Consider the following 27,156-nt stretch of genomic DNA (forward strand, 5'->3'; position numbering starts at 1 on the left):
TTTTCAAAGATGATGGCCAGTGGCTCTGCAGTCTCATCAGCCAACTCCCTCAGCACCCTCGGGTGCATCCCATCTGGCCCCATGGACTTGTGTATGTTCAGTTTTTCTAAATAGTCCCTAACCTGTTCTTTTGCCACTGCTGGCTGTTCACCTCCTCCCCAAACTGTGCTTACAGGTGCAGTAATCTGGGAGATGGCCTTGCCTGTGAAGACTGAGGTGACAGGGCACTGAATACTTCAGCCTTTTCCACACCATCTATCATTAGGTTGCTTCCCCTGTTCAGTAAGGGACCCACACTTTCCCTGATCCTCCTTTTACTACCAACATACTTATAGAAACCCTTCTTGTTACCCTTCATGTCCCTTGGTAGCTGCAACTCCAATTGCGCTTTAGCCATCCTGACTTCATCCCTGCATGCCTGAGTAATGCTCTTATACTCCTCCCTAGTTATTTGTCCAAGTTTCCACTTCTTATAAGCTTCCTTTTCATGATTTAGTTTACTAAAGAGTTCCCTGCTAAGCCAAGCTGGACTTCTGCCATATTTGCTAGTCTTCCTGCACTTCAGGATGGTTTGTTCTTGCATTGTCAATAAGGTTTCTTTACAGTACAGCCAGCTCTCCTGGACTCCTCTCCCCCTCAGACTGGCTTCCCAGGAGATCCTGTTAATGAGTTCCCTGAGCATGTCGAAGTCTGCTTTTCTGAAGTCCAGGGTCCTTACTCTGCTGCTCTCCATCCTGCCTTTCCTCAAGATCCTGAACTCAATTATTTCATGGTCAATGCTGCCCAAGTTGCCATCCACTAGTTACACATTCCCCACCAATTCATCCCTGTTTGTGAGCAGCAGGTCAAGAAGAGCATGGCCCTTAGTTGGCTGCTCCAGCACTTGTACCAGGAAGCTGTCTCCAATGCTCTCCAAAAACTTCCTGGATTGCCTGTGCACTGCTGTGTTGCCCTCCCAGCAGATGTCAGGGTGACTGAAGTACCCCATGAGAACCAGAGCCTGTGATCAGGAAACTTGTGCTTCATCCACTACTTCCTCTTGCCCTGGTGGTCTATAGCAGACCTCCACCATAACATCACCCTTGTTACTCTCCCCTTTAACCATAACCCAGAGTCTCTCAACAGGCCCATCTCCAGTTTCATACTGGACCTCTGAGCAATCATATGGCTCTTTTACATGAAATGCAACTCCTCCCCGACTTCTCCCCTGCCTGTCCTTCCTGAATAGTTTGTACCCATCCATGACACTGCTCCAGTCATGCGAGCTCCCACCAAGTCTCTTATTCCAATCACGTCCTAGTTCCATGACTGTGCAAGGACTTCCGATTGTTCCTGCTTGTTTCCCAGGCTCTGTGCATTCATATACAGGCACCTGGGGTAACTACTCGATGGCTCTGATTTCTCAGGAAGTATGAGAACAGCTCCCTTGTTGCCCCCTCCTGCTTGCTCTTCCTCCAAGTCTCCTGCTTCCCCACTTACCTCAGGGCTTTGGTCTCCATCCACCAGCAAACCTAGTTTAAAACCCTCCTTATTTACGATCTTACATTGGAACAAAAATATGTTAAACCAATGTAAAATTGGTATAAGCAAGAGCAGAAGCAGGTGCACTAGCCAGAAGGCTAAACCGTGGCAATTAATTCACACTGAACTGTAGCCTGCTAAGAGATACAGGGTAGCTATGTTCGTTCAACCAGGTGCCTCCTATCACAGTTCAAACATTGCTTCCACATGGTGGCGTCTTTCTCCATATTAAGTGCTTGGCATTGTGGGCTGGTATCCCACGGGTGTTTGTCCCACTGCTAGGCCCTTTGCATTGTGGAATTTTTAATGGAGAATTATAGGACATGTAGCAGAAGCGAGATGGAATTAACATTAATGATGGGACTCTGGGTCAAATTCAGAAATTTCCAAGATATAGTAGCTCTTTTTTCAGGAAGCCAGCTTCATTTTCAAGAAGTTATCAGCTGACAGAGATGGAACATTACACTATACTACAAAGCTAGTCATTAAACATGCACAATAGTGTGTGGAGAGGTACTCAGCATTTTGCTACTGGACAGCTTCAACTTTCTAAGTCAGCCACTGGTCTACCAAGCAGCTATTGCAATCTTTTTGTCAGCAGTGCTACCAGTTACCTTGCATATAGCTGTAACAGGAGGCTGAGAATGATGTGGCGATGATGATGATGATTGCCTGCTTGTGCAGGAAATGTTTAAGGACCACCTTCACATAGTCCAGTGCTGTGTCTGCGTGGGAGATGATTGTGCCACAGATCCAGCATGACATGCACTGGCTACAGAACCTTGGGACAAAGTACACTTTCCTGGAAATCTGTGCAGACTTTGCCCTAGGTTTGCAGCAGCAAACACCAATACCAGAGCTCCCTTCAGCATCCAGGTGCATGTGGCAATCACCCTCAGCTCACCACCCTCGACTGCTTTCTGTTGAGAAGCTAGGTAATTAGCACTGTGCTGATAGAAGCATATGCTGCTAGTAAGGAATTAATGATGTGTGATTAATAATGCTCCACAAAAGGAGCACCCACACTGCGCTGGGAAAACTGGTAGTACTATATTCCTAATCTTTGTCTTGCCCTACCCTCCTGGGCTAAGCTGCTGTTGATCCTCTGTGTCATGGCCAGTGTGCAGAAGACCTGGGGTTGAGTGATTCTGGAACAAATAGCTATTCCCAGTATAGTCTTGTAGAGGACCTGTCCGATGATCAGGGATCCGGTTTTTCCGTTTTCCATAGAAAAACAGAAAAAAACATGTATTTTCCTTTTTAACTGAGAAAATCATGGATTTCTCATTTTAATGGAGAAACAAGTGGGTTTTCCACTTTTGCAAAGAGCTCTCTGTAGCCTGGTAGAGTTCAGCCTCCAGGGGGCTGGGGGGAGCAGGAGGAGGGCAGTCAGGCAGGGAGCGCCACGTACACGTATATGCTACATGGCCACCAGGCAGCCTGCAGAACAGCTCCCATAGGTAAATCTGGCGGGGGGGAGGGGGAAGGATTGAGGCCCCCACAGGGAGGGAGTTGAGCAGGGCTGCGGCTGTTGCCCAGCCAGGTGGTGCATGGGGCTTGGTGCCCAGGGCCGGCACATGAGGCCACAGGGCCCGGGCAGGGCATGGAACAGGGCTGTGGGAGGCTCATCTGGGGGGGAGTTGGAAGGCTCCCCACCACTGTGCGCGCTCCTGGGGGGCATGGGTATATCTGCCCCCAGAGCTCTATGTGTGTGTGGGGGAGGCGGGGGGGGGGGTTGCCCACTGCAGGTTTGGGCTCCCTGCCCTGCTGCCCTCGCCCCAGGATCTCCATGACCCAACAGGTGGGACCCAGCATGGCAGGGCAGAGTGGGGGCTGGGCAGGGAAGCTCCTTGCTGCTGCAAGTCCTGCCCTGCCCTGCCCTGACGAGGTGCCCGCTGCCTGCCCAGCAGTAGTGAGGGACACGACTCTGCACTGCTGCCCCTACTGCTGCCAGGTGGGCAGGGGTCACTTTGCCAGGGTGGCACAGGGCTCCCAGTGGCAAGGAGCTCCCGCTCTGCCCTGCCTCACTGGGTTCTGCCACTGGGCCACGGAGGTGTTGGGGGCAGGGCAACAGGGCGGGGTACCTCAAGCTCACAGAGGGCAGTCCACCCCCACCCCCACCATGGGCTCTGCTCTGGCCATGCTGCCCACAGGGGAGGGGTAGCTGGGCTCTGTGCCCTGCTCCCTGCTCAGGCCACAGCAGTTGCCGCCTCCCACAGGTGGCAGCATTCAAGTGCTCATAGCCCTGGCAGCTGGGGGGCAGGGGATTGTAGGTGGGGGTGAGGGTCACCAGCAGGGCTGGGAGGCCGTCACTTGGAAGTGAGGGGCCTGGACCTGCATGCCGGTGAGCAAAGGGGGAAGCTCTGATTTGCCATGATAAAAAACCCAAAATCAAATACCAAAATGTATTGGTATTTAGAATTTATTTTATTATAGTGATTGAGGCATTGGTAGACTTCCAAACTGCTTTAAATTGCAAATGAATCAATAAAACATGTTGATCAATTGAAACATACATACATACGTTTGCGTGTGTGTGTGTGTGTGTGTGTGTGTGTGTAGTGGAATTTCATTTTAATCACAGATTTTGGGAGTTTTATCAGATAATTTGTGATTTTTAAACAGAAAAAAACAGGATCCCTGCTGGTTATGGTGTGTTCAGGGTGTGGGGAGGAAAGAGGAACTTTACTGAGGAGCTTTGTTGCAGCATGTTTTCCAGCAAAGCTATTTGTCTCTCCAGCATAGGTGCCAACTTTTATTCTTGTTGGAGGGAGCGGCCTAAGATGATAGACATATGGAAAGTGTTATGCATTTCAGGTGACAGCCCTCTTCCCAAGTGGGCCCAGGGCCCTTGGTCCCCCATGTACTCGGCACCTCTCCTTTCCATGACATCCAGAAGCTGCCTCTGGATCTTCCTGTCCTTTTCTGTGGTCTTCTAGGTTACAGTGAGTCTCAGCTTGGTCAGTTACCAGTTCAGGGTGAGGCCCCATTAATTTACCTCCATGTCTTTCTCTAGCTGGAAACACCCACTCTGTTCCTGATACAAACACTACAGTTGCATGTTAACTTTAGTATTACTAACTGTTGTTGTGAAGTAGTTCAAGCTTCCCCATGTTGGCCAATCAAGCTCTGCTCCTGCAGGGAGATATTCTTTCTCCCGTTTTGATTTTCATCCTAACTCCCTCCTGAGTCATCTCTAGTCACCGTTCTAACATTTGTATTTGTGTGGCTGTCAGTGTTCATCCAATGACTGCATTGTAGAGAGGAAATTTTTCTGTGATCTGAATGCCACAAGTAGCCATGTAGTGGATACTGCCACTGAATGCAATACAAACAAACAAACAAAAAATCAGTCCAGAGGAAAATAGAAAAGGGAAGCTTAGTTTAACATTTCTGCAGGGTGACACCTCTGGCATTTTGCACATACACATATTTTTTTACCAGAGAACCACACTGGCCTGACATAAACAGCCACAGATGCATCTTTAGAGGTTTCTATTAAGATATGGAGCATAATCAGAATCATGCTATTAATTTAGAAATGAAAACCAAAACTAGAGAATACTATAAGAAGGAAATCTTGAATGGTGTTCAAAAAAAGCAATGACTTTGGTTCCAATTAATAAACATAATATTTGAAGACCTAGTATCAGCTACATTTTCATTAAGACTAAACTGAATTATAAAGTAGGAGCCAGCCCCATACCCCTTATTCAGGTGACTTGATCCACTTACTTCAGCATGTCTACTCTTGTAAGTTATGGTTGCAAGGACTGGGCCCTTAGCTAACTCAGAGGATGAAAGGTAACTGCTGGTTATTATATTTTCTTCCTTTCCATTTCAGTCCATGCCCTCTTTCCAATATGTTCCACTGGTTACTATAAAATACAAGCATCATGAAAAACAACAGACCTATATTGTTTTGCTGCTCTCCTGTATCCCTGAACCTTTAATACTATCCCACAATGAACAGAGACTTTGAAAGGAGCCATAACGTAAAAGCAAATGTCTCTTTGCTAAACATTCACACAAACAGCACCCAGAACAAACTGTACGCAGAATAATAGGATGTAAATGGAAGCAGACAATGCCAAAACTGTACAATTATATTTTTGTCTGTCCTTGATTTTGAGAATTTTATTATTCATCAGAGTCCAGTTCATATTTGTTTTGTTTTAATGTCTGAAATGCTTTGCATTTCATCCTAATAGTCCTCTCTGTTCTAAATGTTTATACAGCATGATTTACTACAATGTGGATGTGTAATTATGGTGATGATTAGACAAAACATTTTTGACAAGAAAGGAAAACAGTAGTTAATAATGTTTTCCATCTGTTTGGTAAAACCCAACTTAAAAGAAGGAGGCCTAAGCATGTACCAGAGTCCAAGGCAACACCTATGTAAGTACATGACAGAAATATAAATGCCTAATGAATTCATTCTGATCATTGCTCACACATTTTTGAAAGCACTACCATCTGTTTTATAGATAAATATTACTGCAATTAATGTCAGCACATGTTTATATTATATCATTTCCAGAGTCTTATTTTAGAGCTAAGAAGCCTTTCTTTTCAGAAGGAATAACAGCATATTTTAAGCTATTGGCAGGAAATGCATTGTAATTAGGATAAAATGAGTGAATTTCAATAATGGCTTGCTTCTTCACTGGAGAAAGTTAGAGCATTTAAAGCTTCTGTTCTTCATTAAGGGCCACATACTGGGTCACTGCCTGTACTGCTCACTGAAGGCTTAAAAAAAGCCTAAAAATTGCAACTTGGCTGCACATGGAAAACAGCAAAAATAGATATGGCATGGATGAGTCTTCTTCACCCTTGAGATGTGTATTTCATGCCTCTGCTCTGCTCTTATCCTGGTTGATTAAGAGTTTAATCATGCCAGGAGCGTGGCTCTGATCTACCCAAGCTCGTACTCACATACTAAGCTTTTTAGCTTTTTCCAGGGCTGAGACAAAAGCAGGCAAGCTAAAGCTGCTACTTTTCCCCATGGTGTTTAACAAGGGCCTGGCTATGAATGTAGCATGTCTTTATAGATGAAGATTTAATCCCTCAACTCCCACTATGTTCCAACAAAACAAAATCCCTTTATGCAGATTTAGTTCCTTCCCCATCAGAGAATCTAAGAAATGTGTCCAAAACCAAACAGACCCCATAAATTAACTGGATACTTATTGACTTAGTACTTAAGTTTTATATGATGTGCCAGTCAAAATGCTATAGAGGCCTGATTGAAAGCACACTGAAGTCAGCTGAAAGATTCCTATTGTCTTCAGTGGGCTTTGGATAAGAATTCAACTACATTTGTGCATCCAAAAATATGTATGTCTGCATCTGGAACATGCCTGACACTTGAAAGAGAATTCATTTATTGTTGTTCACTACATCAATACCTTACTTTCTATGCCAATGAAATTAAGTTGTGGTGAACTTTTCTCGTCCTGCTGCCAAAATTTCATGCACCTGTATGAGGACCTGCTATTTGAAAATCTGTGCCTGATGACAGAGAGTGGTGGAATTTTGTTTAGAATAAAGTAACACATTTTGTTCCTTCAATAGATCTGGAATTGCCAGTTCCACTGTCAGACCCAGAGCATTGCTATTTCAGCATAAGGCAGGGCAGGGTGGCACTTTTTATTAGTATCTCAGTTTTTCTTGACAGAATGTAATTTTGTTTCTTCACAACAGCCACAGCAGATGCTGCCTTTGCTAAATCTAGCTAAGATTTAAGCATCTCTGGAGAGGCTTAAATCTACTAGCACTACTCAGAATATTACTAACAGCCAATAGATTTTCCTGGATGGCTTCCATCATGGATTCCACTTAGGCAAAGTCCGTAAGTATCCACCTAAGTTTCCAGCTAAGTAATTGCTGCTAAGACTGTTTTAAAGAAAAAGCTGCATGTTTGTTTCCAGTAAAAAATTCTGTTTGAAAATGTTAAAAGACCACAGGGTAAAATACAGGCTGCAATCAAACCAGACTATGTTGCAGCCTCTATCTCTGAGTACCAGTCGGAATGCCAGAGATCACTGGCACTGGAAGAGCATCCTAGATGATTTATGGGGGACGTGCACTGAAGCTAAAGCAAAACCATCGCAAAATGCAAAAGGCAAAATTGAAACAAACTGAGTTCAGCATACATGCCCCTCCCTTCCTCCTCCCCACCCCAAACTTACACTCTCCTCCTCAAAAAATCTTGAAAACAAGATAAATTAGTAAAACTCAAATAAGCAGTTAAAAACAAAACCCTTGTTAAGTCAACATGGTACACAGGTGCTGAAGACCACAGCACTAGGTTGTTACAATTGGTATTGAACAGTAAGAGAAACTGGTTGGATGACAGCTCCCTAATTCAACCTCTTCCTCAGAATTTCCACAGTGTTGTATTATAGTCCTGGATGAGTAAAACATCCAAAACATGGAAACTTGGTACAAAGGTAAGAAGGGATTTTGCAATGGGCTTCAACAAATCTCTGAGCAGAATACTATAGCTATTGAAAAAAGAAAACCTAACTGGTTTCAAGGTGGAGTTTGGTAAGTTTATAAAAGACATTTTAGGATGTGGTTGCTTGTAGCAGAAGATGACTGAAATCAGTGATCTAGGAAGTTCCTTTCTAGTCCTGTTTCCTATGAAAACAAACCAAACCAAACTGCAAAGTTTGAATCCATACCAAGACCCAAACTTCAATGGTTTTGAGGGTGTTGGATTCAGCAATCTGGTTTGGGATACTGCTAAGAGAGCCTGATGGAAAGTTCTGGTCAAGATTTGAACTAGGATTAGGAAGGATGGAGTTTGTCAGACTTGGAATTCTGGTGCAGAAGTAAAGCACGCATGGGCATGTGCACGTACCTTTTGCTCTGCTATGTATCCTTTCTTCTGAAAAATCTTCAAACAGCAGTAGGCAACCCCCAGCACAGGTGCCAGAGCGTGACACACAAAGACATTTTGCTTAGCATACGTGCCTCAGGGTGGACAACAGGGAAGGGGCCAGGGTCATGCTGCCATAACAAGGATTGGGCCACTCACAGCTCCCCCACTGCCTGCCCCTGGCACACCAACATCTTACAAGTCAAAGTTGCAGGTGTTTTTGGCACACTGCCCAAAAATGTTGCTGACCCCTTCTTGAAAGATTTTACAAATAATAATTAAATAAGCCTCAGAGCACCCTTAAAAGTTAAGGAGAATATCACTTCTCGCTGAGAGCAAATGTAGTAGCTGTTTAAGAGTAAAGAGTTATGCTTCACAGGAGTCTAGAGCCAGAAGTGATAAAGAATACTACATATAGCTGAAACAACTCGGAAGGCCAAATGTAATGACACGAGTGGGCCTAGGACAGGGTGGGCAATTATTTGGGCTGGCAGGCCACTTCAAGAGTTTTGGTGACCTGTTGAGGGCAACCGTCCCTCTCTCTCTCTCTCTCCCCACATCCTTCCTGCACTGCAACCAGTGCAGAAGCCTGAACCTACCTGCAGCTTTAGCAGGCCCTGCACTCCCCCCTCCCTTCTCCTGCCCCAATTCCAGACCCAGCAGCTGTTGCTGTCTGCATCCACAGCTGTTCAACCATGGCCAGCAGCTTCCAGGTCCAAGGGAGTGCAGGGGTTGCTACAGCTGCAAGCTGCAACCAGCATGTAAGCCTTGAACCCACCTGCAGCTGTAGCTCGACCCACCCTCTTCCCCTCCTGGGAGTTGGCAGCTGCCAGATCCAGACTTGGGGCATGGAGGGCATGTTTCCACTTCTGCACTGGTGGCAACCCCAGCCCAGAGAGAAAGAGAGCACCTGGCATGCTGGAAGCAGCCCCAGGCCACCTGCAGGCCAGATTCGTTCACTTGGTGGAAGTCCACCTGTGGTCCAGATCCAATCAGCTGGAGGGCCAAATGTGGCCCACAGGCTGTATTTTGCCTACCCCTGACCTACAATGACACCTCTGCCCTTACAAACGATTATGCAAGTTTGTCAGGACCCCAAGTTGCCAGGGTCTCTGTTTTATGTCTTATTCTCTTTAGTGTTCTCTGCCTTCTTGCTGGGTCATTGGTTTAGTCAGATTCAGTTAGCTGAATGCAAGTTAATATCGCTCAGCCCTTCAGCACCAACATACATCCCCAATGGGGCTCAATATGCTGGAATTCAGCAAAAGGCCTCACCCCATCCCCAAATTCCTGGCCCTTCTAGGAGCCCTGTGGGTTATATGATTTGTTCTGAGGGCCAGATTCAGCCCATGGGACGTACCCTTGACACCCTTGCCCTAGATCATATCAAGCAAGCTTTATGTGCATGAAAAATATATTACAGTATTAAACAAAATTACAACTGCATTATGCAAGCTTTTCTGCAGACAACTGAAACAGCTGTTATATGCTTTGGTGCTTTATGCTGTACCGTAATAGATAAAACTTCAAAGAAATTAAGTTGTTTAACAATATGGCTTTGAGTCCAACCACCACACAAAGCAGGAGGGAGAAGGCAGAAAAATATTTATACAGGATGTACTCAAATTGTAAGGAATAAAGGTTTCCCTATGTAAGAACATTTATACAACATGTTACTGTTCTGTGGAAAACAGATTCTGGCTTGCAAAGTATAGTATTACACTTAACAGATACAGCATAGTTCCCAATTATTTTTCCTGTTTTCTTTTGCTGTCCAGCTTCAATTCCTGTAGCTTTTTAGTAAAATAAAAGGACCAGAAACTACAATCCCTTGTGAAGTCTTGCAGTTAACTCAAATGAGAGTTTTAACTGGAAAAGGCACTCTCAATGGCCTGAGAGTTGGCTCAGTGACACTGTATTTCTTAGGTTAAAGGGTGACAAGGGTGACAAAGAATCAACAGCAAAGGGTGACAAAGAATACTCAGTTGTCTTCTTTGGTTGCATTATCAGTTTTTCCTGTCTGACAGACCTGGAGCTGCTCTGTAATATATTCACAATACTGCTGTCTCTGTGCTGATTATTGAGAAAGTTACTGTATAAATATGTTGGTTAAGTTTAATTGTGGGCTGTTAGAAAACCAAGCAGGAAGTGTAGCAGTAGCTCAAGACTGGTCCCCATTTAACAGCACTTAAGGGACAATGCAAGAGCTATTCATTCTGATATTCTGTCTCTGACCCCCTGCTGAGTTCTCTGGAGTAGTTTTTCAAAGTGTGCATGGCTGGGCATGTGGGGGGAGAAGTTGTGAGAGAACAAAGTTCCTGAATGGATTTTAGAAAGACTTGCATCCTCAAGCAGGAGATACACATATAAGGGAAAGACTGAGGCTTAGCCTACACAACAGAATTTTAAAAATAGTAGTTACATTAGAGCAGCAAAGATCCCTCCAGTAGATGTAGATCTGCTGTTAGAAGGCATTTTTCTTCTTCCTACATTACATGCGCCACCCTGAACAGCAGAAACCTTGCTAGGAGAAGCCTTCTTCTGCTGGCAAACTGTGTCAACATTGGGAGTTTTGGCAGCATAGCTACATTAGTGACGGGGGGAGATATTTTCAGACCCCGAGCCACTGTAGCAGAGAAAAGGTCTGATGCACAAAGCCCTAGTTAAAAATGACTGGAAAAATGAGGTTTCAACCAAAGAATGGCAGGGCTGTAGGGGAGAGGTATGTGCATGCATTTCACTGATGCTATGCTTTATTGCTGTTGATAGGACTAAACAATGCAGTAGTTGAAGATCCAGCTCACTAGTCACCACTGTTCACAGATTCATGAACATCTGCAGGTGCTGAATAAATTCAGCCTTCTTGTATAAATACGGACCTATTGAAATTGCAATTTTGCGAAAACTGCAATTTTGGGCAGGCTGCGTGGAAAAGCATGGGCTCCGTGCTTTTGGCAGGCTCCCTGAAAAAAAAACTTACTGAAAATAAAATGCCGGCTCCCTCTGGGGAACCAGCAGTCCTTGTGGCTGCTTTGACCTGGTGGCATAGCCTGGCAAGGAGGGAAGGAGAAAGGGGGTGCAGTTGGCAGAGCTGTCCCTAGGGTACAGTAAATTGGGGCAACCACCCCATGCCCCACGCTTTGGGGAGGGCCCTGTAGAGCCAGGCGGAGTGGCCGCAGCCCCTCCCATGGAGCCTACCCAGAGCTGGTGGCTCAGTCCCATGCCGCGGAAGAAGCACAGAAACCCCCTCCCCCTTTGCAGGGGTACCATGGCCCTGCACAGTGTTAAGGGGGCCCCACATAGGCTGATTTGCCCCAGGCCCCACACCTCCCTAGGGTTGGTTCTGGCTGCTGACATGGCAAATAGGGGCTACCCCTGCCCCTTGCTGTTGATTAGACAGCTGATCCTTGGCTCCCAGCCTTGGGAGTATATTGGAGACAAGGATTTCGCTGGACCCCTGAAGCTGGGAGCACAGATCAGCTGATTGCCACTTCCCACCTCAGAGGTACACAGGAGTCCTTGATTCTGATGCACCCTGAGGCTGGGTACCCCAATCAGCTGCCATGCCCAGCCTCCAGGGTGCAGTGAAATCAAAGGCTACACTGTACCCTGAAGGCTGGGAACACAGTGAAGTCAAGGGCTCTGATGCACCCCCATAGCTAGTCAAAGGCTCCCAGGGCTCCCAAGGCTGGGAGCTGTGACTAGCTGATGCCTACCTACATATGCAGTTTAAGGCACAATGGGAACCAGCCACCAAATTACACACATTTTGGGCATATCTACACATACCTCTATGGTGCTGTTGTTACTACACTGTCACTTAATAATACTTCCTTTTGGAAGTACTAAATGATGGCACAGTAACAGTCTGTATTGCACTGTGCCAGCAGCTCACAGTTATTTTTAGCTGCTACATTGCTGTAGCGACACACTATACCGAGAGAGTGTGTTGCTATGGCAACATAGCTGCGGCGTCACGATTTGTGCCCACTGTAGCGCATTGCCACAGTGATGTAGTGTCATGTGTAAATGCGCCCTTTGTGGAATAACTTTGTGGCTCAGTCCTTGTTTTATTGCACTATTAATTGCATTGAGGTGTGACTGGATTACAATTTAAGCACTAAGTACAGACATGCAAAAAGCCCAAAGGTGAATCAATTCAATTTTGCAAATTAGTCTAACCTGCATAGATTGAACCAATAAGCAAGTGAACAGACATTAACTTTGGACACTGGAAATGCCATGCACATGATCAGAGGTCAGGAAAACAGACCTTATGACGAGAGGCTGAGAGCCATGGGACTCTTTAGCCTGGAAAAGCGCAGGCTCAGGGGTGATCTGATGGCCACCTATAAGTTTATCGGGGTGACCTCCAGGATCGGGAGGAACATTTGTTCACCAGAGCGCCCCAAGGGATGACAAGGTCGAATGGTTATAAACTCTTCAAGATCATTTCAGCCTGGACATAAGGAAGAATTTCTTTACTGTCCGAGCCCCCAAGGTCTGGAATAGACTGCCGCCGGAGGTGGTTCAAGCACCTACATTGAACACCTTCAAGAGAAAATTGGATGTTTATGTTGCTGGGATCCTTTGACCCCAGCTGACTTCCTGCCCTTTGGTCAGGGGTCTGGACTCAATGATTTTCCAAGGTCCCTTCCAGCCCTAATTTCTATGAAATCAGTTAAGTCTGATACTACCGCCATACAGGTTTATTTTAAAATGGTTTCAGAATTTTGAAAGTGGTTTATTTGCACTGAATTTCTATTATGTTACAGATTTGAACCAGTTTCCTATCACTTATACTGGTTTATGTGTAATTTCCATCCCCAGCCCAGATGTCATTAACTAGTTAATCACAAGTGAAGTGTAATGTCTGCCAGAGGCCTTTGTGTCAGCAGAGAAGATAGAGGATAAGAAAACACAGGAAAAGTCCTTTCAAAAGAAGCCACAGGAAAGCCATCAAGAGAAGAGTTGAACCAAGTGCATCTGGGTGGTAACCAGCCATCAGTCTGGCTAGTAAATTTCATTTTTGGCAGGCAGCCAGCCAAGAAATTATAGAAGATTATGATTAGGCAATTGAGTATTTTTTATTGTTCATTATAAAACAAATATTTGAAATGGGGCTCCTCAAACCTAAAAAATACCCTTGGTTATTCTGGATTACTTGTTTCAGAAGCAGCTTCTCTCTTCCCAATTTTTTACACATTTTTGATTTGTTCTTTGTCCATCAGGGGAGCCAGCTCACTCAACCAAAAATGTATTTATATGATAGACAAAGCAAGACTTCCATCATAATTTAAATTGCCAGTCTTCATGATTTGGGTTATTTCTCCCATTACTTCAATTATCATAACAGTTGTTTCATAATCTTGACCTTGTGCTCAGATACTGTATTTCCTGTAACAGCAGAAAATGTCAATGATGAAGAGATTTATTCTTGTTTTTTACTTGTTGTGAATCATTTACTTAAGAAAGACTTTCATCACATGTTTTAGACACCAAGATGTGTGGAAGTAATTGGTGTAAACTGCAGTTGGAGATATGCATGAATTTCAAAAGGAGAAGACCTACCTTATGGATGTAGTCGTGGAGTACTTCCACATCTGTTAACTTCACCGGTGTTCTCTACATCCAGCAAAAGCAAAACAAACTATACACTATATAAGTTATGCAAACAAAGTATACCTGTTCTGACCTCAAACAATGAATACAATTACTTGTTTCAAAGGTGACTAATATTATTTAAAATAAAAACATGGTTTTCTAACAGATTAAGAGTATTAACTCTTTCATTTTTGTACTAAGTGGTTGCTTTGTTTAGTTATCCAGTTTTCCCTTATTGTTATAGGCCTTCTGCCAGCAAATCATTAGGATTAAAAAGGAGGAACACTAGAAAGTTCAGTATTATACATCTATTTTGCCAACATGTAGCAAATAGGTATAATCCATCATTTTCAATGCCCCTTTCAATAGTATCCTTCACTACCTCAGATAATTTAACAATCACAATGACAGTCTAATTTTTTTCCTCTAGTAGCCAAGATGTTTTCAAAGGAAACTTTTTTTCCAGTAGCACATTCTGGATTCTCTGCTGAAATACTATTAGATGCAAAACGCCTTCCTTCTTTGGGCCAACTTCAGGAATGTTGGAAAGATCTGGAAAAGCCATTCTCATTTTTCAGGTCACTCAGAAAAATCCCTACAATCTTCCTGTCATTTCTATTCCTTTTACAATCCATCTAATACTGGAACAGCTTCAAGAGTCTGAAAATAGGTAAACTTTTTTGTTGGCGGCAAACTCAAGGCATTAGACCGTGGGCTTCCCACCCTCTCTCCTCTCCTGTCCATGTCCATTAGTGGAGAAAGGAGGTTTTTACTAGCAATGGTCCAAGCATGGCTTATTTGACCCAGCTGAGTCCCCATCACACTTAATGGTAGGAACATGGAGTGGTATATATGCATGTACAGCTACAATGGTTTCATACTGCCGTAGTTCCCTGCTAATTTACGTTAATGACTAAGCGTTCCATTGTTTGCCATCTGTATACAAAGTCAAAAAATCAAGAATAATGCAGCACAAAATGTAATTTGCTTACTTACTTGACAAATGTAATTTAGCTTATGGCACCATATAGTTCTCTATTAGGTTATGTAAGTAAAATGTCTGATCTACTTAAAGACTTCCAAATAACCCTATCCCACAGAGAAATATTGTCACTGTATTTACAATTTGTAACCTCCTTTCATGGCATAAAATGCTCTAATCAGATCTGTCTGTAACTGTGCCACATGTAAGATCCCTAGAAATGTGATATATATTTAATCATCATGGTACAACAATTATACCGAAGGGACTCATACTACCTGTCATTTTAAAAAGGAAAAATAGACAAATACTGTAGTGTATGCAGATCTTGTGTGTGTCTTGGAGTAAATTTGTTTTTCTCTGTTTGTCAAAGAAGTGTCAGCTGTTTCATGTCTGATAATGTCATTAGCACTGGAAAAAAGCATTTAAACTACAATATGTGCTTTTCTTCATTGCTCACAGTGGTGGTGACCTTGGCAGAGTAGAAATTCAGTATGAAAGTGAGAAGTTTGCATTTGCTACTGTTGCTCCTCATTAAGCTTCCATTTATCATGGAAATGCCACTGACTAACAATGATTTCATGTCAATTCTTTATAAATACCATAATGGAAAAATTTATCATCTATTTTGCAACAATGGTCACTCTCTGAAATCGTAAGACTTTGGTGATCAAACTGAGCGATCTGTATTACTATAGTAACACAGTGTATTTTATTTAGGTGACACCTATTCTGTCCAAAAATCCTGCAGTAGGTGCCTCACACAAGAGATGGCAAAATAAATGCGCTGATAATTGTTTTTTAAATTACGTAAACGACCTTCCAGTAACAACTTCAGTGAATAAATGACCCCTTTTAAACAAAGCTCTGTCTGTAGTGCTCCCCATATCAAAAAGCAAAGCACTAGATGACAAGGACTGCAGCAGCACCAGATATATAAAATCATTTTAAAAAGAAAACCAAGAACAAAAAATATGTTCGTATATAGTCTGGGCTAGTATTATTATCAAGGCTGTCACATTTTCAGTCTTTTGATATAATGGCTTTAAATGTATTCTTATATTATTTATCATTCTCAAATATTTTTTTCTTATTCCTCTGGTAATTCCTTCTTTCTTAAGAGGAAAACATTTTTTCAAAAACAAATAGCAAAAGGCTTATACTTTATGAATGTATCGTCATGGTACCATACCTTCCTGGAGGTATTACACACTGATGGCTAATGTTTATGTATCATCTCCATCAAAAGATCTCTTAGCACTAGTTCCTCAGTTCACTCAGACCAGTCAGGGAACCAATCAGAACTGTTCCCTATAACATTATAGTGAGCTTTAAAAGATCATTATAAATATGCATTTTTATATTAATGGAAATGTTTCCACATTACCCAATCAAAATTCAGTAGTCCTATTGAATCTAACAGGCCACAGAACCAGCATGTTTAAGGCACACCAGTTTATGTAGCTAGTGGCACACAGGAGAGTTGTTTGGCTAACATCACCAGAAAGTTGGATCACATAGGGACAACCTTTAGCACAAGTCCAAAGAAAGGCTCAAACTCAGAGCTGTAAGTTGTCGTAACCTCCCTGCCGCTACGTTCCTTCCATTTCCTGGCAGAGCATGTTCCTGTGTATTAATTTTTTCCAGTTGGTCTCAGTAAACACCAGTGCTTACCATTTAGAAATGAGCAGCTACAGTGAAACTCTGTATGTAAAAGTCAGAAAGATGATTTAGGAAGAAATAGTGCCCAGGATTGAGGGGGGACGAGGAAATAACTTAAAAGTGCTGTATGACAGGGCAAAATTAAGAGAGATAAAGAGCAGTTATTAACTTCATAGCCAGTAGGTGCCTGCATCCAGATACAGCCTCTCAAACCATTCTTCCTAAGTTCTCCAGACAGTTCTCCAGAGAGCTGTCACTTCCAGAAATCACCTACACCTCTAATTTTCTGTTTCCTTTTAACAGTATTTTAAATGGATATTTAAAGAACTTTAAAGATGGGACAGAAACAAGTACCTGAGCTAACATTAGTGCTGAAAATTTCCCCAAGGTGAGAGAAAAGACTTTTCTGCGTTTACTACACAGCACATTCTCCTCCCCTTTCCCTCCTCACTCTTCATACTTCAACTTTGGATATTTTGAAGAAAATGTGAGTGAATCGAACAAATCCTCCAGAGAGTCAGCGTGCTTTCCAATTCTTACTATTAAAGATTTGGTGCCACCATGTGGCCATATTAATTTTGCTGTTTTGCCCAACTGAAATGTAGTTCTGTTCTGAAAAGAGCTGGGATATGGTACACCTGCCAGAAAGAACCCAGGCTGGGTAGACTTTTTTTTAAAGTCTGGATAGAGTTTGAGGTGCTAATAATTGCAACAACTCTCCATCTTTCTACTTGACAAGTTTCCCCTGGATGGCATTCAGACAAAATAAGCATGGAATAATGGAACAGAATCTCTTTTGAGGTAAAAGTACATTTAAAAACCTGATCTTAAGCCTGGCTTTCATCATGTATCCCACTTTATGTCCAAGGTTTGCCAACCCTGAGCATTACAAAGTTCATGGGACTTGACTTAAAAATCTGGAGATTTGAGGGGAAAAATGGGAGTTCTTTTTCATCTACATTATGGAATTTTGAGTCCATAAACTTCACTTTTTCAAGATTTTCTCTAGACCTGTGACAGCCAGAAACTTACTTTGATTATATTAAAAAGAAATGAAAGGTGAGAGTCTCATAATCCAGGCCTTGGGTTTAAGTTAAAGACCAAAGTCATGATATCTGTGTTAAAAATATGAGAGTTGGTGACACTGGGCACATCTACACATTCATTAATGCACAGTTACTGTGCAGTTACTGTGCATTTCATTTAGTACTTACTTAATGAAGTGCTAACTAAATGCACAGTAACACATGTTAACTGCACAGTAGCACTGGCACAGTTTTTTGGTGATGTTTACTGTGTAGTAGCCTAATAACACTGCACAGTAGTGTATTAGCATGGTTTTTGACCAGTATGCTACTGCAAAGTGTTCTTAGGCTACTGCACAGTAAGCATCTCATGTAGACACACCCACTGAGAGCTATTTCCATGTCTATATTTAAACCTATTTACATGTTTAGGAACCTAATTTGCAAGTGCAAAAATTAATATCATGTTTGAGAAATCAGTCCTGAAACCAAACAGACTTCTATAAGAACTTTAAAAAGGGGGGGTTTCCACAAGGAAGTTTCACAACCCCTAAATGGATCCACTTCCTGAATTAAAAGTGGGCTAAGCATTTTATGTGATCCTGAAATGTTAAGTTAAAATAATGCCACAGTTCCTCTCCTTCCCTTCAGAGCGTGAGACAGCAGATTTAAACTCCTCCCCTATCTCTCAGCTAGAAGGACTGTCTTGGGAATGGAGAAAACTAACTGGATTCCTTTCTCATGTGTTTGGTGCCCAATCAGCAGGCTCATTTCTTTCTTCATTGCCTTCAAAGGAATCATGGGCCTGTTCCTTCCAGTTAGATCTTACAGGTGTTCTGTTCTTGGTGCTCAAGCCTTTCTCCTTTAGGCCAAGTCAAAAGGCCTTTCTCCCTTTGCCAGTTTACCAGGTAGCTGACAAATTAATCTTTAGAGGAACACAGACAAAAACTTCATTCCTAAATCTTGTTACTCTGACTCTTTAAACCACAAAAGTATGATGAGTTCTGTGTAGCTGGAACATACCTCAAGATGGTGCTAGGGGCTTGTGTTGTGCTGTCATCTCATTTCTAGTGAACAAACTGGAATATCAGTCCAAGACAACTAGAACTCCAAGTGATGTGCTGGCTTGAAACATGTCCAACCTAGCCCCTGATTCTGGTCATCAATGATAAGTACTTGATTATACACTCCAATCTGTTTTCATTCCTCCCCCACAGCTGAGCTCCCACCCTTTCACTGTTGCAAGCACTATGAAGTAGTTCATAGATTCAAGAGTCAGAAGGGACCACAAAGGGTCATCATGTCCAACCCCCTGCGCCTGGCAGGAAAGAGGACCGAGGTCGGATGACCCCAGCCAGGTGTCTATCAAGCCTCCTCTTAAAGACCTCCAAGTTAGGTGATAATACCACTTCTCTTGGAAGCCCTCTCCAGATTCTGGCTACCCTTACTGTAAAAAACTTCTTCCTAATGTCTAACCTGAATCTACTCTACACTAGTTTGCACCCATTATTCCTAGTTACTCCTAGGGGTGCTCTGGTAAATAGCGTATCTCCAATTCCCAGTTGTCCTCCCTTGATAAACTTATAGGCGGCTACAAGGTCTCCCCTCAGACGTCTCTTGTGAAGGCTGAAGAGATCCAGATCCCTCAGCCTCCCCTCGTAGGGTCTTTCATGGAGACCACTAATCATGCAAGTGGCCCTCCTCTGAACCCTCTCCAGATTCTCCGTGTCCCTCTTGAACTCCGCCGCCCAAAACTAGACACAGCACTCCAACTGCGGCCTGACCAATGCTGCATAGAGGGGGAGCATCACCTCCCTCGATCTATTGGTCATGCATCAGCTAATGCACGACAAGGTGCGATTGGCCTTGTTGATGGCTTTGTTACACTGCTGGCTCATGTTCATCTTGGAGTCAACTATGACTCCAAGATCCCTTTTAGCCACCGAGCTGCTGAGGAGGTCATCCTCTCAGCCACTGAGGTTTGGTGTGGACATGATGCTAATATCTGTATGCCTTCCCTGGATGACTTTCCATCTTCATAAACCTTCCTTCTTTGAGTTCAAGAGATCAGAAAAAGGATACCTATCACTGAACAGATCACTAGGATAAATAAAAAGAGCCCACAGGGAAGGTAAGAGACAGCCCTTCAAGATCAGCGGAGCTGCTGAGAAAATTCTCACAGCCATAGCACTTAACTAAACACAGGTTGAGTTGCCCAGTTTTAGACATAGAAGTAAGAATGTTTTGGACATACATGTTTGAATGCTTGGGTGCATGGCCAAGCGGTGATTCTCTTCTACCCATCATCAACTTAACAGAATCTTCTTCAGCTCTTGCTACGGAAGCCTAGTTTTTTGGTGTTTAAGGAGTGACATTCTGGCTCTGCTTCCCAGGGATGTGCGTGCACACATACTCATATAGTCATTTTGTCTATTTGCATCATATGGGTTTGTCATAACTAAAAACAAGGCAAACTAATAAAGGGCAGGTTGTCACCTGTGAGTGTAGAGAACCGTTCTTAGTGTTTCTGACTTACAAAAATGCAATTCACCCCACTGTATGAAAACTAAATATGGTCAAAATCATGCTCGTAGCTTTGGACACCTTGGAGGCTTCTACAGGTGCGCAGAAGTTTAGGTTGCAGTTTCTACATCTTACAAAAGGGTTTTGTCCTTATTGGTGACTGAACTGCAGTCTCCAAGTTCCTCCGTACATGCTGGATATGGAGGAGCAGGTAGTCCAGAAAGGAGAGCAGCAGCAGTTGACAGCACAATATAGCATCTACTCTTCTCTCATCCCACTGAGGAATGATAAACAACATTGGAATCCCTGAAGAGAATGGGCTCCCTGTAAGACCTGTTCACTGGCTTCTCTGTCTCCGTCCTGTTTATCCTTGTACTGGACCTGGTTAATAGGTAAATAGCCAGAGGGGATAGTATCCTGGGAGGGAGGGAACCCAATTAGAAAAGTGTTCAGAAAAGAATGAGGAATTGTACCCAATCAGGGAGTAAATTCAAGGCATTTAAGCTCTGGTAAGAGTGTAGAAGGGCCCAGGTGAGCAAAAGATTGTTAGAGGGACCAAAGGAGGGAAAACACAAGTGCTAAGAACAGAAATTACACCTAAATTGGTATACATGATCAGAAACCAGTTCAAATCTGTAACACAACAGGGCTAAGTACAGACCATCAAAAAGCCCGAGGCTGAATTGATTCAGTGTTTGCAAGTTAGTCTAAGCTGCATAGATTAAATTGAAACAGAAGTGAACAGACAATTTACTTTGGATACAGGAAATGCAACCACATGCCTTCAGTGACTCAGGCGAGAGGCTGGAGGGCACTAGAGCACAACTCTCTGGCTGTATGTTCACTTCCTCTTCCTGCTGCCCCCACAGTCTCTGGGATTTGCCATCCAAAATCAGAACAGCAGGACTCTGCAGGGTTGCTCATCACTTCCTCTTTCTGCTTAGAATCATACAAAGAAGGACTGGAAGACGCCTATAAGATCATCAGGTCAGGTCCCCTGCCATGAGCAGGAGGTAATTGGGCTCAAATGAGCTCAACAAGGTATTTGTCCAGCCTCCTCTTAAAGACCACCAGAGATGGCAACTGTACCACCTCTGCTGGGAGTGTGTTCCAGATTCTAGTTACCCATACAGAAAAGTTTTTCCTTACATCCAGCCGAAACTTTTCCTCAACTAGCTTGTGTCCATTGGTCGGCATCTTCCCGGGGGGGTGGGGAGGAGCTTTTCTGAAAAGTTGTTCACCTAGGTCCTGGTGTTCTCCCTTGACATATTTGTAAGTGGCTATCAAGTCGACTCTCAGACTTCTTTTACTCAGGATGAACAGCCCCAGATCCTGAAGTCTCTCCTCATAGGGCCTGTCCCTCAGGCCCTTGATCATGTGGTGGCCCTTCTCTGCATCCTTTCCAGTTTGTCCACATCCCTCTTGAAGAGTGGTGCCCAGAACTGGACACAGTACTCCAGCTGTGGCCTCACCAACACCGAATAGAGGTGGAGGAGCACATCTCTGGATCTGTTGGCGACACATCTGCTGATGCATGCCAGAGTTCTATTTGCTCTGCTGGTGACTTTGTCACACTGGTGGCTCATACTCATCTTCTGGTCAATTGTCACCCCTAGGTCCCTTTCAGATGCAGTGCCAGTCAGTCATATAGATATGATGAGGGTTCTTCCTACCCAGATGAAGGACCCGGCATTTGTCCCTGTTGAACCTCATCTGGTTTTCTTCGCCCATAGGACCAGCTTTTCAAGGTCTTCCTGAATCCTTGACTGGTCCTCTGATGTGCCTGCTTGTCCCCACAGTTTAGGATCATCAGCAAACTTAATCATTGCGCTTTTCACTCTCTCATTCAAGTCATTAATAAAGATATTAAAGAGCATGGGCCCAAGCACCGATCCCTGGGTTACACCACTGGAGATGGCCTTCCAAGATGAGGCCACCCCATCAATTAAGACTCATTGGGATTGGATGCTGAGCCAGTTCCCAACCCATCTCACTATAGCCTGGTCTAGGTGCCTCTGGGATTTGTAGTCCGTAATTGCAGCCAGTAGTAAATTTGAGCAGCAGAAGGGCTGTTTAACCTTTCTCCCTGGCCCCAGACCACAGCTGGGGTTCACCTGAGGGGAGCACAGTCCTCACCCTGTAGCCTGGGCTACATCCTCAGCTGGGATTACCCCTCCCATCCCCTTGTCAGTCAGCCCTCACTGCTCCTGCTAGGAAGCAGAGGGTTGGGGCCAACCCTGCTCTCTGGAGCAGACAGCACATTCCAGCCCAGAGCTGGAAAGCTTGCTGGGATGTGGGGGGGCTCTGATTTAACTTAAACCAGGAAGGGGTCTGGGACAGAAGTTTCATAAACCGGTTTGACCCAAATCAGTTAAGTCTGTTACTACACTCAACCAGGTTTATCTTAAACCAGTTTCAGCCATTTTGAAACTGAGCTTCCATGAATGACTTGTGCCCCTGGCGGCTGGGGGGGCACAGCGGCAGCAGCAGCGTGGCAGTGGCAAGTGGGGGGAAGCTCCCGCAGATGCTGCTGGCACTGGTGGTGCTGGTGGGGGGATGGCAAGTGCTGACCAAGGGTCAGTGACCACCCACAGCCATTGCTGGCAGCAGTGGCAGCCACTAGTGGGGATTGTGGACCACCCACAGATGCTGCCAGTGGTTTTTGCGGAGGGGTGGTGAGCAGCAACCGCCCACAGGCCCCCAACAGTGTCAGCAGTGCCTTTTTGTAGGGAGTGAACCACCACTCTCAAGGGGTGCACGTGCATCTGTGTGCACCCCCTACGTGTCGCCCCTGCTGAGCTTCTGTTCCATTATAGGTTTAAGCCAGTTTCTGATCATTTAAGCCAGTTTATGTGTAACTTCTGTCCCTAGCCAAGAAATTCTGTGCACATGAACTGCTTTCAAAATGGCTGAAACCTGTTTAAGATAAACCTGGATGGATGCAGTATCAGACTTAACTGATTTAGGTTAAATCTGTTTATTGAGCTTCTGTCCCAGATCCCCTCCGGATTCAAGTTAACTCATAGTCTCCCAGCATCCCAGGATGCTTTGAACCTATCCCGCGAACTCCCCCTTGCAGGGTGGGCTGGCTAGACTTGACTCATCCTGTCTGCTCCAGGTGGGCAGGGATGCATGCTCTAGCACCCCCTGGCTTCTGGCCTGGGCCACTGCAGGCAAGTGGTTGCATCTTCAGAATCAGAAGTGAATGTCTGTTCACTTGCTTATTGGTTTAATCTATGCAGTTTAGACTAACCTGTGAAGATTGCATTGATTCAGCCTCAGCTTTTTTGACTGTGTGTACTTAAGGAGAGCATAGAAAGGTGTTCAGGGAAGCATCTGATGAACCACTGATGTGGTTTACTCCTACATCAGTAAACAAGAAAATGAGAGCCCTAAGTGCATCCATGTGTGCCTTCCAGGTCATGTTTTCCATCTAAAAATAAACATAAAAAATGAGGAAGGGGTGCCTTGCCCTAATTTCCCAACCTAGGAGGCAGAGGGAAGTAGAATCATGGAAAAGAGTCCAATTTTGAACAAAATATTTATTCCTTTCTGTTCCTGAGTTTATACTGCCTTGGATTTGCAGCTCATGTGTTTTTACCAATTAAGTGGTAACCACAAGATTTTTAATGGAGTCAGAGAGTTAATGGGCTGTATAATTGTGGGAACAGTACTTCTTCAATTAGTTGGACTTGTCAAGGCATAGCAACATAGGGTGGTGAAGGAAAGTTGTGCTCCTGTTTTCAGTATTTTCAAAGCAGTTTGGGCCTCAGCCAGGACTGCATGTTTTTCCTCTCAATTTTGCAACGTTGTCATGAAGAGCACTTACAAAGCATCTAGTTTGATTAATTTTGTTGTTTGACTCTATCATTGATGGTACCACTCAATTATGCTGCTTCAACTTTGAGTATAAACTGGAGGCACTGATGAAGATTGTTTTGTTCCCAGTTTCAGAGTAAAGCTGGTATCATGGAGGTTTTGGAGGTTTAATGGAAGAACAGTTTTCCAAAAGCAGGTGTGGTATGCAAATAACCAGAAAAGAAAACTCTGATTTAGGAGTTGTTTTAAGCAAAAGTTTGAAATTTACAACAAAAAAGGAGAGAGAAATTATATACACATGCATTATATTTTTTTCTAACTAGGATTCCTCTATAACCAAAATTTAGTGAAACAAAAGAGGACTGACTTCTTCTGAGAGAGATGGAGATAAAGCTTTATTCTCAGGTAAGAATCTTCCTCATAAAATTTGCTTTAAATCATTTTGTAATATTTAAAAGTTTTGAGACGCTGTGTACTACTGTTAATGGACATGAATTCAATGGATGAATTATATGGAAGTGTTGTTATTGCTTCTATGCATGTATCCAGAGGCTGAGTTAGGTATATTTTCCTAAGTGAGAAAAAATAATAAATAAATGTAACCAAGCAAATATTATGAACAGGGGAGTTAAATTCCTCTTAAAGCAACTTGGCAAAGGACTTTAGTCTTGATGAACTACTTGTTTATTGTTTCTGTAGACAGCTGGAGAAATAAACATAGGTCACTGTTGACAGCCCTGCCCAGCCCACAAGCTTTCCAGGAAAGAACAAGGAGCCTTCAAAGATTTAGAAGTATACTGACAGGCTCAGATCATAACTAATACTTACTATGAACATCTGAAAAATTCCTGCAGCCCTTCAAAAAATGTCTAGAAAAGCAGCAGACTCACAAAATAAACCCACCATACAGTGCTCATTTCCAAAGAGTATTTATAGACTGTATTTTTGTAGTCCAGCACTGTTCTTGCTGTAGACCTTCAGTGTTGGAATTACAGGCTATAGAGCACCTGACCCTTTGCCGTGGGAATTGCTGACCAAATATGCTATGCATAGGGTAGTGGGCAGCCATTCTGTGAATGGAAAAAATCCTACCTTTACTATCTCCCACTCCCAAATCCTTCTAAGCAACTAGCAGTGCCTAGGTGAAGACATCTTCTACTTGACATTCTTTACCTTTGTACCTCCACTAGCACTGTTTCCCTGTGAGGATAATATTTCCATCATGTTATTGCTTCTCCCAAACACCCCCCGCCACTCCCAAACTTTGCTCCTTTCCCCTTGCACTAATATGTTTATAAAATGGGGTGGTTATGAAGAGTTCTACCACAGGTGGGGATTGAACTTGCCACCAGCTAAATTAACTGTAATTGTTTCCTCTCTTTCCACAAGGACTCCTGCAGAATCAACAAAGAGGGGCAGAAAAGGATCAGCTGCTGGCAACACTAGTGCCATTCAGTATGGTGAGATTCCTGTTTGTTTTTTAGGAGGTTTGCTTTAAGATAACTGCCAATAACATTTTTACTTCATACAAGTCAGGTGGTTTAAGTGGCTTTCAAAATAAACAGATTACAGCTGTGCATTTTGGAGGTGAGGAGATGTTACAGGGAACTGAGCTGAGCAGGGAGCGCTTCTCTTTTCTTAACAGCTAGAGTTGAGCTGAAGCATAGGAAATTTGCAGTGTGGCCCAAGAAGAATCTACATATTTTGTAGGCCTTACAAGTTTGATCACATGGCCCTCCCAGATGTGACTTTCAGAAAAAAGAATCTCCATTTTAATTGTAACAAGACTGATAAGCTGTTAATATTTCCTAAGGAGCTCTAAGGCAGAAGGTGGCATCTTAGAGATTAACTAATTCAGAAATGCGTAACTTTCTGTAGGTGAGAGCCTACTTTGTCAGATGCTGTTGATGGACTATGAATATAACAGAATGAACTCCTAACTGTTGAGAGCTGACAAACTTAAGTCAGCATAGGAAGTTAACAGGAAAGCAGACATGCATTTGATGCACTTCAAGTAAGGTAAGGAGTGATGAACTGGAAATGAGTTTGAACAAGTTAGTGGTATCCTCCCTTTCCTTGGATACTCCAACTAGTTTAAATTGGCAAAATGTTAAATAACTAAAAAAACCCCCAAAACATTGCATAAACTTTGCAGCAGATGCTTCACTTTAATACAAAACTGTCTTTGTTTCTCTCCAAGGGAAATGGTTATTTGAGGGAGGGCATTGCCCTGCAGAGACAGAGTGCAAAATGTTTGACTATCCCACTAACCCACAACATGACCTTAGTTAAGTCACTTAGTTTGTGCCTCAGTGGGCACATCTACTTGAGACACTTTACTTGAGATTAGAGCAAACTACTATACAGTAAGCATCACCAGCTATATGTGCATATGCTTATTGTGCAGTGTCATGCCAGCAGCCTAATTGATGGTTAGCCTGTGACCCCTCAGGGGAGAACTGCCCCCTCCTCTCATGTCATGCCTTGGTTGTACAAAAAAAGTGGGAGGATTCAGTGATGTACATGATGGGCTCCCCACAGGGTTACTCACATGTCCGCAGGTGGATGACGTGGGGCTCCACCTTCCCTATACCCTAGCCATTCATCAACCATGGATACTGATGACTCCAAGGCAGTCCTCACTGCTCCTGGCCACTGTACTGGCCATAGTGACCCAAAAGAAAAATGGTGTGAGCACATTGTCCAGCCCTTGACCCCAGTGCTGCACAGGGAGGTAATCAGCTCTGCTGCTTCTGCCTGCTGGTTGACACAGTGTTGCTCATAAAAAGGACTAACCAAAAAAGTTCTGAAGATTGAAAAAAATACTCCCCTTGTAGTCAGGGGCAAAGATCGGTTGACCCTTTCTCCCAGACAACTTGCCAGGTAAGTTAGTGAGGGCTCTCTCAGCTTCTGCCCGTGGGCCCCACTTCAGGCCTGATACTTGGGCCTTCCTCCCTGTGGTCCCCTGCTAGACAGAAGGGACAATGACAAACAAAAAAAAGGGAAAAAATGCCCAGTCTCCTCTGGTGTCCTCTCCAGGGAAAGGGTGGAAGAGAGAAGAGAAGGGGGGAGTCAGATTCCCCACAGCTGCTACGGCTGAGCCTTGCGCCTGCATGTGCTATGCCACCCTGGAG

At 43.8% G+C, this 27,156-nt stretch overlaps 2 long non-coding RNA genes across 2 annotated transcripts; one reads left to right on the forward strand and one right to left on the reverse strand.

Annotated features, from left to right (window-relative positions):
* Positions 1-424: 424 nt before the first annotated feature.
* LOC109307563 lies at positions 425-20,858 on the reverse strand. The gene is made up of 3 exons (XR_002100299.1): positions 20,777-20,858; positions 18,404-18,406; positions 425-436 (listed from the first exon to the last, which is right to left on the reverse strand). It is a non-coding gene; the product is annotated as an uncharacterized LOC109307563 (long non-coding RNA).
* LOC109307558 lies at positions 4,597-14,178 on the forward strand. The gene is made up of 5 exons (XR_002100297.1): positions 4,597-5,922; positions 7,228-7,375; positions 11,177-11,248; positions 13,288-13,423; positions 13,903-14,178. It is a non-coding gene; the product is annotated as an uncharacterized LOC109307558 (long non-coding RNA).
* Positions 20,859-27,156: the final 6,298 nt, after the last annotated feature.

Source organism: Crocodylus porosus, unplaced genomic scaffold (genome assembly GCF_001723895.1).
Source record: "Crocodylus porosus isolate Cpor-Errol unplaced genomic scaffold, CroPor_comp1, whole genome shotgun sequence".
Taxonomy (NCBI): Eukaryota; Metazoa; Chordata; order Crocodylia; family Crocodylidae; genus Crocodylus; species Crocodylus porosus.